The 16,595-nt window shown below is 43.4% G+C and overlaps 1 pseudogene across 1 annotated transcript; it reads right to left on the reverse strand.

Annotated features, from left to right (window-relative positions):
- Window positions 1-6,443: 6,443 nt before the first annotated feature.
- LOC146890148 (acylcarnitine hydrolase-like) lies at window positions 6,444-13,813 on the reverse strand (annotated as a pseudogene). The gene is made up of 12 exons (XR_015735955.1): window positions 13,674-13,813; window positions 12,832-13,042; window positions 11,578-11,719; window positions 10,797-10,930; window positions 10,458-10,715; window positions 9,604-9,702; window positions 9,249-9,389; window positions 9,048-9,128; window positions 8,669-8,813; window positions 8,172-8,306; window positions 7,721-7,793; window positions 6,444-7,273 (listed from the first exon to the last, which is right to left on the reverse strand). The product of XR_015735955.1 is annotated as an acylcarnitine hydrolase-like (transcript).
- Between the last annotated feature and the right edge of the window lie 2,782 nt (window positions 13,814-16,595).

A 16,595-nucleotide genomic window follows, 5' to 3' on the forward strand; every position in this document is an offset into this window, starting at 1 on the left:
AAAGTTTCCTGTGGCCACAGATGCCACCGTATGCTTCAGAGAACCAGAGAGTGCAACAGAAAGCAAGAAATGAAATAACTACATGACCAAGTTAATACCAAATAGCAGGATATAGAATTAATTACTACCTTCTCAATCCCAGACATGCAGATGGTAGTGTAACAACACAGTAAAATAGGCAGGACAAGTTATCTCCACTAGCGCCCAGCAACCCTATCACAGCAGGCCCTTAATATTCCAACACAACTGGACCACAAGAAAAAAAGAGCCTTTATAAATATGAAAGAGGTCTTTAAAGAAGAAATGAAAAGCTCCATTAAAGAAATCTATGGAATTAAAATGGATACATCATTAAACAAAAGGTTAAATATAAAAATCATCGGACACAAAACATTTAGGTAATGCATTACACTGTTAAAAGATCAAATCTACAAATAATAGGAATAGAGGAAAGAGAACATAAGCAAAGAAAGTATTTTCAACAAAATTGTAGAAGAAAATGTCCCCAACCTAAAGTAGATGATGCTAATAGTGGATGATGCTAAAGCACCAAACAGATTGGATCAGAAAAGAAGTTCTCCTCAGCATATAGTATGAAAAACACTGAATGTATATAACAAAGAAGAATATTAAATGCTGAAAAGTAAAATGTCCAAGTAACACTTGAAGTTGGACCTATCAGAAATGCTCTTGACTTCTCAATAGATATTCTGAAAGGCAGAAAGGCCTGCGCAGATGTGCTGCAGACTCTGAAAGATCACAGATACCAGCCCATACTATTATGCCCAGCAAAACTTTCAAACACGATAGATGGAGAAAATGAGACATGCCAAAACAAAGCCAAATTTAAACATCTATCAACAAATGCAGCCCTACAGAAGGTACTAGAAGGAAAACTCCATTCTAAAGACTATAAATATATTCAAGAAAACACAAGTATTAAAAATACTAAGCAATAAGAAGACTAGAAAATTCAAAATAAGAAAGTGTATGAGTGTGCGTGCATGCACACACACACACAAACAGCAGCACCACTACCAATAACAACAACAACTACAACAAAATAACAGGAATCATAACCATTGGTCATTGGTAGTTCTCAACATCAGCAGTCTCAATTCCACAATAAAAAGACACAGACTAACAGAATGAATGAGAAAACAGGGTCCATTCTTCACTTTAATATCTGATAAGAGAAACTTCAAATATAAAAGAATCAGAAGAAATAGGAAAGGACTTAGACACTCATGAAGCGAAAAATTGAAAAGGAGAACATTTCAATTCTTAACATCTCTGTCCCAAAATAAGGGAACACAAGTTGATAAAAGATATACTACTGCAACTGAAATCACATAAAGACCCTCACACTCTGATAGTGGGAGACTTAAAAACCCATTCTCAACCACATATGGACCATATAAACAAAACCTGAATAGAGAAATGTGGGATCCAAATGGTGTTGTAAACCAAAAGTACTTAACATATATTTACTGAACATTTCATCCAAACAGAAAGCTTATACCACCTTCTCAGCGCCTCATGACTGTATCCAAAATTGATCATATACTTGGACACAAGCAAGTCTCAACAAATACAAAAAAATCAAAATATTACCCTGCATCTTATCTGTCCACCATGATTTAATGCTGCATACCAACAACAGTAACAACAAAAATCAGTGTGGCAGTTCTTCAGGAATATGGGAATTGATCTACCACAGAGGCTCTTCCTCAACCATGATTATTGTAGCTGTGTCCATTATAGCCAAATTATAAAAACTTCTAGATGTTCCTCAGCAGATGAATGGATAAAGAAAATGCGGTGCATTTATACGGTAGAGTATTACTCTGTCGTTCCATCCTCCAGTGATTATATGGGCAACACAAACACAAATTGGTATTATTCTCTTCTTCTTCTTCTTCTTCTTCTTCTTCTTCTTCTTCTTCTTCTTCTTCTTCTTCTTCTTCTTCTTCTTCTTCCTCTTCTTCTTCTTCTTCTTCTTCTTCTTCTTCTTCTTCTTCTTCTTCTTCTTCTTCTTCTTCTTCTTCTTCTTCTTCTTCTTCTTCTTTTCCTTCTCCTCTCCTTCTCCTTCTCCTCCTTCTCCTTCTTCTTCTTCTCCTTGTACCCCACCTCTTATCTTTCTCTTCTTCCTCCTTTTTCTTCTTCCTTCCTGTTCTCTTCTTCCTCATCCTCGTTCTCCTCCTCCTTTTTTTGGTGGTCAAAGTAAGAAGACTGGTGGAGGCAAATCTGAAAGTACTGGGAAGTAATTGTTCTTGGGGTTCATGATGTGAAATTCCCAAATAATCAATAAATATTATGAAAAATTATGGTATCACTGAATTTATGGAAAAACAAATGGAACTAGAAAAAATATCATAAATGAGGTATTCCAGGTCCAGAAAATCAGATATTGTGTATATTTGCTCACACATGGACATTGGCTGTCAATCAAAGAAAACCAAGAGACAATCTTTGGAGCCACAGAGAGTAGGTATAGAGCAGAGACAGAGGGAACAGAGTGATTTCATTAGAAGGGGAAATGTAATAGATGATTATGGATGGATGGAAGACTTGGCATGCAAGCTTCAAGTGGTGAGTGTGACCGCAAGGACGTTGTAGGAGGGTTTATGAAGAGAGAGAGCTAAACTTGAAGGGAATTTGAGGGGTAGTGTGGAAACCTAACACAGTATATATTTCCCAAAAAATATACATCTATGAAGGAAAACTAAATGAAATTAACAAAGAATAGGGGAGACAGAATATCAATTGGCAATCTCTTGTCACCAACAAAACATCTCATTCCAGGATTGGGTTGCATCCAATTGAGGTTTTGGCCAAAAATGTCCCATGGGAATTCACAATTAACCCAGGCTGTTGCCAAGACAATAAGTTACTCTCCACACACTGACAGCAAGGCAATGTTGTTGAGGACAAAACCTACATAGCTCCTTCAACATGGAAGAGTCAATCTGGCACCTACATAGAACCTTCTCCCCTAAATTCTAGTGTATTTGATACAGGAAGGTGCTCTGCATGCTATCAAGGAAGAAGGGAAATAAGGAAGGAATGAAAGAAGGGAGGGAGGGAGAGAAGGAGGGAGGGAGGGAGGGAGGGAGGGAAGGAGGGAGGGAGGGAGGGAGGAAGGAAGGAATGAAGGAAAGAAGGAAGGAAGGAAGGAAGGAAGGAAGGAAGGAAGGAAGGAAGGAAGGAAAGAAGGAAGGAAGGAAGAAAATATAATCACCAAACCAGCCACTATCTGATCTGCAATGGTGTTCTACTTGCAAGATATGTTAGGGAAATGGTGGCATAAACCTTCTGGGAGTAACCAACCAATATCTGATTTGACTTAAGGCCATTCCAGGAGATGGGCCCATACTGCTTGGGTGAACAAGAATCAGAGACTAGATATCCCAGTGACCTAAGGTAAAACCAAATATTTCTGGTCTGAAAAAAGAAAAGAGAGGATTAAATGACTCCTAATAATATTCTGCTATACTCATAGATCAGTGCCTTGGTCAGCCATCATCAGAGAAGCATCATTCTAATGCAGATGGGAACAGAGACCCAAACCAGACATAACACAGAAGGTGAGATCCTGGTACACTCAACCCCAAACGGGTTTTCTCCCTTAAATTCCTCACCTCAGAGCAAAAAGACCCTGAAAAAGAGGAGACAGGGTGAATGTAAGAGCCAGAGTGGATGGAGGACTCCAAAACAACAGGGATCTCTAAATCAACATGAGCAAGCTCGTGTGAGCTCACAGACACTGAAACAGTGCTGACAAAGACATGGAGCTACAGACACCTTCACACATGGTTGGAAGGGATGTAAACGGTGGAGTCATTTTGAATGACAGGTTGACAGTTTCTTCTAAAGTTAGACACACAGGAGTCCTTTGATTTAGCTAATCTACTCTTAGGTCTCAAGCCCACGAATGTGAAAGCACATCACAGAAACTCATGTTTCAAATGTTTATAACTGCATAATTAAAAGTAACTTAATAAACAAAACTCCCTCAGGTGTGCATTCTCGGGAACAAGCTGCTCTGCCCTAAGCCAATGATCCTATTTTGTATGAAGCAAGCTTTTCCACACCATGCCTTGCACCAAGACCTCCATTTTACAAGGAGCACTTGACAGTATTGTGAGCATGGAGAACAACCTACACCTTGTAAGATGCATAACCCCAAAGGTCATGCTGGCCTGTGGTTTGCCTTCATGCAGTGGGTTAAAAAATGTACAGTTTGGTAGCATGAGAGAGCTCCTCCGTCAGGTCAAGATGGTCAGAAGTGTGAGTGTGGGGACGCCTCAAGGTCTAAGAAAAAGGATTCAACATCTAAATGACACACGGAAAATTCTTCATGGATGAATACATTGTGAACACAATTTTACACCTTCACATAATGATAATAAAGTACAAGACGGGACATTTATTAGTCAGGCCAAAACTGTACAGTGACAACAATTAGGTAAGAATTAAAGTCATGCATGTGGACTATAAGTGAGAATGTGGTGTCACAGGGGACCTGGGGATTGAGAAAAGTGAGGATGATGAATCCATATAAAGATAGGTTCTCAGGGAGACAGGGGACAGGAATCTCCTCTACGGGACAAGTCTGGACCTTCTGACATCCTCATACTTGTAGGACACACCCTACTGTCAAACATCTTCACAGATGTGCTGTGATCATGCAAGGGTGGGCCTCAGACTCAGCAGAACCCTCAGGGATAAAAACAAACCTCAGCAGACACAAAGGAACCAGTCCAACTCTTCTGGGCAGACAAACACACACATGCCCTTGCACACTTACACTGTCACACAGACACACACAGGCACACTGACACACACACACACACACACACATATGTACACCCTACACACACACACACACCATAGGCACCTCCACACACACATAGGTACACCCTGCTGCACACACTTCACCCACAAAACAACTTGGGAAACAAAAATCACACTCTCTTTTTACTGTGGATAATATTGGATCTAGGTCTTACATGTGTCAGGTAAGAACTGTGCCACCTACCTGTATTCCCAGATCATTGGAAATTTTAACCACAGGCTCGTAAATCTACTCGATACCCAGACCTGTCTCTTATAAAACTTAAACCACTTGAAACCTTGCAGCAGAAACAGACTGTATTGATAAGAGTATGTTAAATGTAGATCATCTGTGACGTTTGATTAGCATACAATAAGTAGCAACATTTTCCATCATTCATGACGTTAGTGGCTAATCTGGGGACCTCTAGTGTCATGTTCTGAATGTTTATGCATCACATACCTATGTTGAAACCTAGTCTCCAATGGGATGTCAGTATCATTAGGTCTTTAGGAGTTGTCACAGGGACCAGAAGATAAAAAGCCAGGACAGAGAACTTGATCTAGGGTCTTGCTCAAGCTTGATGAGTGCTATACCACTGAGCTGTATTCTCTGACCCTTGGGGATTTATTTATTCTTTGGTAATTTCATATATGAACACAATGTGTCCAGATCTTGAACACGATTAGTTATCCCATCTGCCCAGTAGAAGACACGGGGTCAATCCTTGGCATAGAGAAATAGCCCTCACCACACAGCACATATGCAGGTATGTGCTTCATGGTTTCCAAAACTACAAATACAGTTATTGTTTGTAAGCCACACAAGTTATGGTACATACATGTTCACACATGTATATAGCATATGTATTCTTGAGATGTAGTGTATATAGTATGGGTAGTTCTTTAGTTCCCAAGATAACAAAACCCTACTACTTCAGTCTTTCAAGAAGCCAAACCACAGACATCTATCTCAGAACTAAACAAGCTGGAAGCTTGAATTGAGAGGACAACAGGGTTGAGCCTCATCAGAAGTCTTATAAATAATTTGTAGATATGAAAAAACTTGGTGATTGACAAAAAATTGATATGGAAATGTGTCGACCATTACCAATGTAGACCATTACCCCAAAGCTTCTAAAGAGTATACTGATATGGGATGTTGCTTTTATTAGTTAATGAATAACGCTGTTTTGTCTTAGCAAAGTAAAGCTAGGCAGTAATTCTGAACAGAGATAAGAAAGAGGTGGTGGAGTTGAAGGAGACATCATGAAGCTGCTGAAGGAGAACAATGCGAGATCCTTACCAGTAAGCCACAGCCTTGTGGCAATATATATATTTAATAAAAATGGGTTATTTTTTATATTTTATATTATATATTATATATAAGCATATATTATATATTTAATAAAAATGGTTTAATTTAAAATGTAACCGCTAGCTAGGAATATGCCTAAGTCATTGGCCAAACAGTGATGTAATTAGTATAGTCTCTGTGTGATTATTTCAGTCTGGGCATCTGTGAAATGACAGTGCAGTATCTGCTTACAGTGGACAGACTTGGATCTAGGCCTTACATGGGTCATGTAAGAACTATGACACTGACCTGTTTCCCAGATCTTTGGAAACTTTTAATTCATTGGTAAATTCATACATTGTTACAATGTGTTTTATGCAATCCTACATCCCAACACCCTCAAGACCCCCCAAACGTCCACAATATTCTTCTTCCAACTTCATTATTTCTTCCTCAACTTCACCCTTTTCTCCTCTTCCTTATTCTCCTCCTTTTCTTCTATTTCTTTTTCTTCCTCCTCCACATCTGTTTCCTTCTTTTCCTCTTTCTCCCGCTTTATTAACCCACTCACTGAAATTATATTTTAAAATTTTTTTAATTTCTCTGGTGGAGAGAAAGCATAACTAATCTAGCCCTCCCAAGAGCTTGTTCTATAGCTCAGGAAGGTTTTAACTTGTGAAGAGGCCTAGTACCTGTGGAGTATGAAAGGAGATGAGCCCCCCCTTGGGAGGTTAACAATTCCTATTGATATGGAGCATTCATTGAGTGGGTCTGACAAAGATGACCCAGCAGGATAGAGTCACATACAGAGGATTCATGAAAAATGCAGAAGAACAGACAAGAGCAGAGGTTATGTGAATGTCACAATCAACCCAGGTTAGTCAATGAGTTTTGGGGACCTCAAGGTGACCCCATCAGCAGCCAGTGCTACACACCATTCGTCACACAGGACACTACAGCTCCTTGTGCATGTTCTGAGATTTCTTTAGCTCCTGGATCTTCTGAGGCAGAGTCTGGGTCCAGAACTGCAGCCTTCTGGCCTTCAGGGCTCGGCCTACAGCAGGGTGGATGTCCAGCTGCAGGTACTGCTCATCGTTGTCCATCACGGGCCAGTAGGGTAGACCCTCGCTGTTGGGGTTCCTGTAGATATGCCAGCCAGGGGGCAAGGGTGAGGTCATTCTGATTCTAAGTCTGACCCCCTGATTTGGGTCAAGGCAGTGAAACATTAGGCCAGTGGTTAATGGGGCTGATGGGACAGGTGTCCTGATAAAGGGACACAAGTGTCACCCACTAGTTTCTGTTCCTTGTGGGGGAAGACTACTTGACTGTTTTATATCTAATCTAAGAGGCAAGATATAAAGAACAGAACCAGAGCACTGTGGCTCATGAGACAAGTCACTGTGAGATGACCAGTAACTGACACCTACAAAGTATCTATATAAATGTGCTATCCTCGAGAAGAATCTATAATGTGATGGAAGATTCAGGAAAGCTAAAGAGACCATGACACAAAAGGGATTCCTATATAGGAACCCACATATCCCTATAACACTCAAAGAGAAGATTGAGAGAGAGGTGTGTTCTCACCCATGTCTTGCAAAGTTGGCCCAGTACTTCATCATCTTCCTGTTCAGTGACTCTTCTTCCTCAGTGAGGTCAACTGTTGTCATGAGAAAAATAAATCTTGGAGTCCATGACATCAAACATAACTGCTCACTCATGCTTCACATCAGAATTCCATCTGCTGTCAGACCCTAAATATCAGCTTTATGACCTCCCTTCTTCACTATACAATAGTCAACATCCATACAATCCTCTAATGGAATCACTGCCAGTGAGCTGTCATCTCCATCACAGGCTAGACTGGCACAGGTCCAGATTCTAATCTTGGTATACTTTTTTAGTCTATGATATGGTACACATTTCAATTCATTCTCTCCCAGAACCTAGTTTTCCTCAAGTGGACTGAGAGCTCAGGAGTGTCCCTGGGGTGTCATCTGCAACCTCAGTCAGCTCAAGGAGAATAAGGAAAACTCACGTTTCTTGCCAAAGGAGGACCCAAAAACAAAAGGAACCTCGTCGCCATGGTCAGCCTTCACATACGGTGGCCTGATACTCTTGAGGTAGCTGGGTTGATGTTGGAATTCATAGAAGTAGACAGGGGCATGGGAACCTGGGGGTAGGACAAACAGTGACTTAGTAGCCCAACAACTGGATTTTTTCTGATACATATTTGCTGACAAGGTACATTGGAATGAAATTACCTGGAATCATAAATATTAAAGGGGAGAGAAAGTTCCAGGCTGGATCTCTAGCTGTGGAAAAGCTCAGGGCAAAACAGTGCTCATGGCCTTCCCAACTGGATGGTTATGCCAAGTTAATAGATTTTCAGAAACTCATTTTCTCCTCTGCATCTAGATGTCACTCTATTAAATTAGATATGAGGAGACCTGGATATCCACACTGCTCCACAGTGCTCACCCATGGTCTACATCACGGAGCAGCTCCCCTAAGACTTGTTACAGACGTACTCACGTTGAAAATGTGCTACTTGGAGTGTAGGGACCACAAACATGAAGTCTGCCATCATCTCTCTGAACTGTGCTTGCAGGGTCTGTGGGTCCTCAGTGTCCCCCATGTACTCTTTCATTATCAGGTCGCTACACTCAGGAGGCAGCATCTACACCAAGAGATCAGGATGAATGCGGTTAGGCATGGTCTCAGTTAGTTGGGCAGCAGCCTTTGGTATGGGGAGAATGAGGCCTGGGCAGAGATAGAGCATAGGGGAAAAAGTTCGTGCTCTGAGGTCGTCCCACACAGAATCACACACAAATGCTGACCTTCGGTAATAGGGTTGCTATCTGAGAAGGGATATGAGGGGCATGTCCATTGGATAGGACCAGCAGTATCTCACCATTTGTGATGCTGTATTCTTCAAAACAGCCTGCAGTTTCTCTCTTGTTATTTCCTTTATTGTCTGAGCGGTGCCAGAGAACTGGGTAGTAGAAGACCCTGTTAAGTGTGGGATCTGATGGACTCCTTTAAAGATGAATTGTGTCCCCACCGTCTAGCATATGAATCTCCAATCTCCCAAAGGATTAGAACTGAGACTCACCGTGGGGACGAACAAACCATACTCATCATTGTTGACACCGATGATGCTGGGGACAGGACGAAAATCCACAGAAGCCAACAACTGTTGGGGATGCTTGGGTAGGAAAACCCCATCTACCACAGCAGGCATGATCTTGAAGACCTGTGGGGCATCAAAAGTCAATGCTGAAGGTCAATGAAATGTGTATGTTGATGCTCACTGAGTTACCTCCACCACTTTCATATTTCTTACTGGCCTCAGGGTTCTCCGCTCACTCTTGAAGAGAATCTACACTTAGATTAGCCTATCTTGGTGTTCATATTGTACACACAACTAAAGAACACAAAGTCTGATTGGATGTCCCAATTCTACTTACCTTGTTAATATCCAGAATCTCTGCTTCACTCTTGCCTCTCAGACAGTGCACCAGGGCCTCTGAGTCCATGGTCTCACATCCAGATAGTTTGGCCACTGTCTGTGAAGGGACACAAGTGGGGAGAAGAATATTTACAATTTCAATTCTATGCTATTGCCCTAGATACCATACTATAGTGTGTGTTGAGTGTGGATTGTTACAAATATAAATTATTCCTTTTGTCCTATTCTTCAAATTGACAGTCATCAAGCAGTATTCTCTCTACCTCCACATGTTTTCCCTTAGGGTAGTTTTGCTAACCCCACTGATCCTTCTGTATATCGGATGTGAGAGGAGTAAGTGTGCCAGAGTTTGTATGTGAACATTAGAGGCCCAGGTCTTTCTGCACAGATGCCCCTTATTTGAGACAGGATGTCCTCTTGTTTTCTGCTCCTACTTTGAGCTACCCTCTGAATATCCAGGGATTCTCTTGTCTCTGCATCCCCCACGTGAGCACAGGAACCTTGGAATTACAGACATCCTACTATCTCCAGCCTTTGAGGGTTCTGGGGTTTGAACTTAGGTCCTCAAGCTTGTACTCCAAGCACTTAAAAAATCTACTGAGCTATCTTCCTGAACACATGCATATTTATTTTTGTTGTTGTTGGAAGCTGCTAGGAGCAGTTTGCTGATCAGATAACATAGTCACCCTGTATGAAGTAGAGGCAAGCAGAAGCTAACCCCTGAGTTTCTCAATAATTACTGGAAGAAATCTATTTTTCATGGCCATTATTTTCCCCATGAGACAGAAGACCAGAGTATCAGAATCTGAAGGCTGAGAAGGTAGACTGTGTATGATAGTTGAGGGCACTTACAGTGTAGACCCTCTTATGGGTGTCAGGGAGAAGGCCAGGCAGCAGGACCACTCCACTCTGCATGATGGCTCTGTGGAAGAGTCTTTGGGCATGGGGGACACTACAAGTAAAGACACACTTGTGCCACCTGCTGATACACCAAAAATGGTAACAAGGTCAGGGTTGCCTCCAAAGTGGGCGATGTTCTGCTGGACCCAGCGCAGGGCAGCCACTTGGTCCAGGTAGCCCCAGTTGCCTCTGGCGTGCTGGTCTCCAGTGCTGAGAAGTGGAAGGGACATGGATCAAACGCTTGTCTAGGTTCTTCTCAGCTGCCATTGTCCACCTAATTCCTAGTCTTACCTGAAGAACCCTAGGACACCTATGCGGTACTGGATAGTGACCACCACCACATCCTCAATGGCTGCCAGCATGGATCCATCATATATAGAAGCCATTCCTGCAACCAAAGCACCACCATGGATCCACACCATCACCTGGAGGGGTCAAGAGAGAAGCCAAGAAGCTCATAGCTATTCCAATTCTGCAAGACTGCTTACTAGAGTATCAACTGTTGTACCTCTGTGAAGCTACACAAATACATGCAAATTCTCAGGACTTCAGGACCTTAGTCATAGGCTGGCACTCTGGTAGCCCCATAGTATATTTCTAATCCCCATCCCCATCATGTATCTCAGTTTGAATTAATGGGTCTTTGTGTAGAGTAATGTCATCATTACTCAGACTCTGCATAGTTGAACAAAGAGGGGTTCCTCCATGGTTATCTCTCCAGACTAAAAAAGGAAAGTATCATCAGCTCTCACCAACACAACACATAATCCAAAAGTAGACATAGGTAAGCTCAATATTGAGGCTTGAGCACCTAAGTGGTCCTACAGAACTCAGGTTGTGGAATGAGTCCGCTTTTATCAAAGAACTGGAGCCTTTAACCACTCATTGCTCCTGTTCTGTGTTCCATACCCAGGTTCAGCTGCTTAGTGTGGCTGAGAAGGCCTTCTTTGACCCAGTAGGTTATGGCTTTTCAGCAGAGTCCCCACTACAGTGGAGATCAGGTTGCTTTTATCCCTTCTAATCATCTTGGAAAACATGCCCTCTCCCAAGCTGACCATGTCCGGACACTCACAGGCAGGTTAGAGCCCTCATGGGCATGAGCTGGTGTGTAGATGTTGAGATACAGGCAATCCTCAGACATAGAGAGTGTGAGCAGGGGCAGGTTTATATTCTTAAATCCCTCTGGATTCATCATTTCAAGGTTTTGCAGACAGCTGATGGAAATAGCAGACAGATATTCCAAGAGATACATGGTGGTCAAAAGCAAATGTGAGCCTGGTCTTTCTCCCCCAATCCAGCGGCTGTTCTTCATGAGGCCCTGATAACACACATTCCCCCTCTGAGGCCCCTTCCACCAAGGTGATGACCACAGGCTCCATGAAAACTGGGGTGGGGTCCTCCGGTTTGTTTGGATCTGTATATTTTTTTTCTGAGTCTGGTATATAGAGACATTTCAGTGTCTGTGTGGAAATAATTTGCTGTATGCGGTGACATTCACTGAAGTGTATAAGAATAGAAAAGTGACCTACACCTTAGCAATGCAAGACATGCAAGCGTTTTCTCCTCTCTGTTCCTGATTGTGGATGTGATGTGACCAGCTCCTGTAATTTTCTTTCAGCGTAACTTCCCCAACATGATGGATTATACTGTAGAGCCTTTAATAGTAGCTTTCTCCCCTAAGTTGCTTTGTTGGTACTTTATTACAGCAACAGAAAACAAACTTAGAAGCAATGTTAGAGTGTTGTGCTACACAAGTACTAGATGAATCAATGAACAGTGAGTCCATTGTTCCTAAAGGGCAGTGAGAAATCCTTCACTCATGTACAAACTCTCAGGGAACTTCATTTCAATATGCTGTCTTCAGAGGGAATTAGTTACATATAGTTCCTTGGTCAACCTATAGGTTGCCACAGTGTCTTGTGAGGACAGGATTAGCAAGTAACCATCACACTGCACCACTCAGAACCTGAAGTGTATTAGTGGATTCAGGGGTGCTCTCTGCTTAATAGGTCACACAACTCATGCCTCAAGATCCCTCCCATTATGGCTGAGAACACTGGGTTTAATTTGAAGTTGTAAACAATTTTACTTTTGTTCCTTTCTATAGTACCTGCATCTAACTCTCAATGGTGCCAAGATCTGACCCAGGAGTAGGTACAGTTGTTCTACACAACCTTAGCACATGCGTCAGAAAAATGCATGGCAGGCTCTCCAGACTGGGAGAAAACTGCTGTGGGGCTGAGATGGAGGAAAGACTTCAGCACGACTCAGAGCTCAGAGCAAATGTTCACCCCAGGGTCAAACATCCTCTCGGCCCAGAACTTACATTGCTGAATGTGAGGTCCCATCTCTCACACCACTCCACGGTTCAGGGGCTTCAGGGGGTGCAAAGCGCAGTGGTCCAACAGGTGGCTTGGCAAAGGGAATTCCCAGGAAGGTGTGGACACCAACATTGTTGACTTTAACATTGACGAGGCTTCCTCTCACCTGCCCTGTGTGTGTGTTTCTGATGGGGCTGGCCTCTGATGAGTCCTGACCTGTTTAGAGAAATACCATCTTGATTAATTGTGTGTAATCAATTGCCAGAAGATTGTGGAAGTTAGCATCTCACTGTTGCCAGGGCAAAAAAGAAGGGAACCCAGGACCTCCTAGTTCAGCTGTGGGGTGTGAGTGTGGGAGCTTCCCTATCCCTCAGAGCCAGGAGCCTTTCCTATTGCCCTTTGTAGGGCGTCAGAGAATTTCTCTGGCGAAAGAGTTCACACACTCTGAGCCATTTGGCCACATGAAATTAGGATTATTGTCATTCTTACCCAAAAGTCAGCAGTAGCTACAGTAAGAGCCATACTTTGAGGAAGAAAAAATTCCTTCAGCTTGCTCTTCCTTGAATTCTCTAGCATTCTCCAGAGCTCCTTACACTGAACTGTCTCCTCATTATGGAGAGATTTTAGCCATATCTGACCCTCTATGTGCCAAGCACCCTCAAAATCAGTGTGCTTTGGTTAGGGGATTGGGAGACACATGATTCCCACACTTTAGTCTCTTCTTTCCATCACCCACCCCTGCCCCCCTGCTCCCTGGCCTTCCCTCCCACAAGCTCAGTCTCTGATTCTGCAGACTGTGGCAGCTCTGATTCTTGTCATTCCCCATTGCCAGCTTATTGAGCCTCACCCTGCACATGGAGGAGAAGCAGAAGGCCAAAGACCACAGCATTCAGCCAGCTTGGCGGTTGTTTCAGCGGCATGATCATCCCTCAGGTCTGAGTTTCTGCTGCTATGTAGGACAGCCACGTTTCACAAACAGGAAGCAGAATCTGTTAGTTTTCCCTAGCAATGAATTTAAATCAAAAGGATGTGGGCGGGGACCTTGGTGTGGTGGGGCAAAATTCTCATTGTAGGAGTACTGATTAGTCAGAGTGACAGGAGCCAATGTCCAGGAGGCAGGGCAAAGTCACCCCTGCTGTTTCCATTTTCTCTCTGATCTCTTAGAAAGGCACAGTATGGATTCTGAAGCTCTTCTGGGACACCAGGAGCCCTGACTTCACACATGGACAGAAAGCTGTAACAGGAGAGACAGAGGGCTTCTGTGAGTAGGGACACACTCAAGATGTCACAGGAGAGACAGGGGGCTTCTGTGGGTAAGTACACATTCAAGATGTTGCAGGAGAGACAGGCAGATGCAGGAGCTCTGGGTGTGACCTTCATCCTCAAGACTCTTCTGTGCTTGGAAGTCTCAGTTTACTGAGCCTGGATCCAGGCTCCCAGGTCTCTACAATATTCTTAGTGTCTACATGGACACCTCCCTGTTAGGTCACAGGTGTTTGATCAAAACACAGTACAAAACTGGTTGTTTTATAGTCCCCAGACCCTATTCACTCCACCCTTGTGATGTGTCTCATCTTTTTAGGTATCCAATGAGTTTCTCAGGGTGTGGTGTCTGCGTGAGAGGTTGCTTATAGGAGCAAGAATAATTCAAAGGCCCCCCCTCAGTCTGAGTCTGACTCAGCCTGACTCAGGAGAGCTGCATCCATGGAGATCTATTGTGGTTTTCACACAGCTCAACAGATCCAAAAGTCTCCTCTCCTTAGCAGTCCATTTTGTACAAAGTTGTCATTTTGAAGGACAGATGTTTGCATGTTTGCAGCACAGGGTTAAAGAGAGGCCCCTGAGGAGAGGACAAGACACCCTTGAGCATGGTGTTGTCTTCTCAAGTGTGAGACATACATCGGATTTTGGAGGCTTCTGGAGTAACATGCTAAGAATCCTCTTCTTTGGTGCTGAATGGGGTCATGTGTGGTTGCTGATGTGCACTGGATAGCAGCCAACCAGGGATGTGGAACTGTAAACAAGGTTCACTGTCTTCCTTGTGAGGTTCCCAGAGCCTTGGAGCATCACACCTGGCAGAGGAGTAAAGCTGAGCATGCTTAGGCCTGCAGCACTGTGAGAGCTCTTAGAATACTCTACTCTGAAAACATCGCTCTACAAAAGGAATGTTGTCTTGATGTAGATAGTCTTGACATGCAACCTTATTGTGTTGGAGTTCTTTTTGCTCTATGTTTTCTCTTAGTATATACTGATGATATGTAATAATGGGTTTTATTATGACATTTTCATACATGTAAATGAGGCATTTTTTTCCTTTCCAGTCCCTTATTACTCTTGCAGATTCGATTCTCCTTTAATTCCTAAACTTGTCTATCCTCTACTTTACTGGCTTTTAAAAATCATTATTGATCACCAGATGGTGCTGGAGCACGCATTTAGTCCCAGCACTCAGGAGGCAGAGGCAGGCAGATCTTTGTGAGTTCAAGGCCAGCCTGGTCTAAAGAGCTAGTTCCAGGAGAGGCTCCAAAGCTATAGAGAAACCCTGTCTCAAAAAAACAAAACAAAAAAATCATTATTGATCATTCAGAAACTTTGGTTAGTATAACCAATGGGTGAGAGTTTATTTACAGGAGTATGGGTGGTTCTCTGGCAGCAATTTCACTGAAGGAAATGTCTCTTCCCTCCCCTGTGTCCATCACTCACATAGAGATGCTGAGGAAGGGATGGGCCTCCTGAGCCTATGTGTCTTTGCAGCACTTCATTGTGTACAATTCCTCAGTGTTTAGATGTATGAACAGATTCTTGCCGGAATTCTGGATGTCATTTGGAGAGCCTCCAATTTCCTTGGCCTCGACAAGAGTGCTGGATCCTCAGGCATGTGCCACCACATCCTGCTCACACCTACACTTTAAGTAATCCTGGGGATTATGTGGAAGACACTGTGACGCTGATGTCCCTGTGGATGAGGTATCTCTTGGTGCCATAGAGGAGAAAGTGCTACAACTCTGTGCCTTCTTATAAAGTTGTCTGAGGTTCAGGATCCAGGTACCTGAACCAAGGCTGTTCAGAAGAGCAGCCACGTATAATCAGGTGAGACCTTCTTGCCTATAATGCTCAGTGACCATTAATTAGAACCCAGGAAACTGCAGACAAGGGTCTCAGGGAAGCATGGCATCCTTAGAGTGGCCTTGACTGGTAGGAGTGACAGGAGTTTCTCAGAGTTCACAGGAGAATGGAGGCATCAAGGTTTGCACACACACCCTGCCCCAGTAATCTCTTGGCTCTGGTTCAGTAAGGGCCAGAAGACTATGAGGCAGACCTAGATCACATGCTCCTTACTCTAGAATCTACCTTGTACCTTTGTCCAAGGTCAGACACGTTGAAGGGATCCTGTCTTCTCATTTCAGCAGGGTGCTGTGAAACTGGAGGGGTCCAGCTCTGTTTTGGTCCAGGATACTCTCCATAATCTTTCTGGGGGCATCTGGGTAATTCTCTGACCTAAGTGGTGAGTCACATGATCCCAATGATGCCATGACAGTGATAATAGTTTCATTGTTATCCTCGGGTCCTCAGCAGTAGCAGCAGCAACAGCAGCAGCAGCTACGGACACACATAGAGAAGGGAAATGTCCCATCTGTCGCTCTGCTCCTGACCTCTGACCTCCAGGCCCAGCACTCATCAGAGCCCCTCACACTGTTGTTCCTCGGTGCTGAGTGTCCTCAGGTGTCTCTGACCCCATGGCTGTTGGGTCACCCATGGGCTTAGGTGG

This window comes from Myodes glareolus, chromosome 22 (assembly GCF_982192425.1).
Source record: "Myodes glareolus chromosome 22, mMyoGla1.1, whole genome shotgun sequence".
NCBI classification, from domain to species: Eukaryota; Metazoa; Chordata; class Mammalia; order Rodentia; family Cricetidae; genus Myodes; species Myodes glareolus.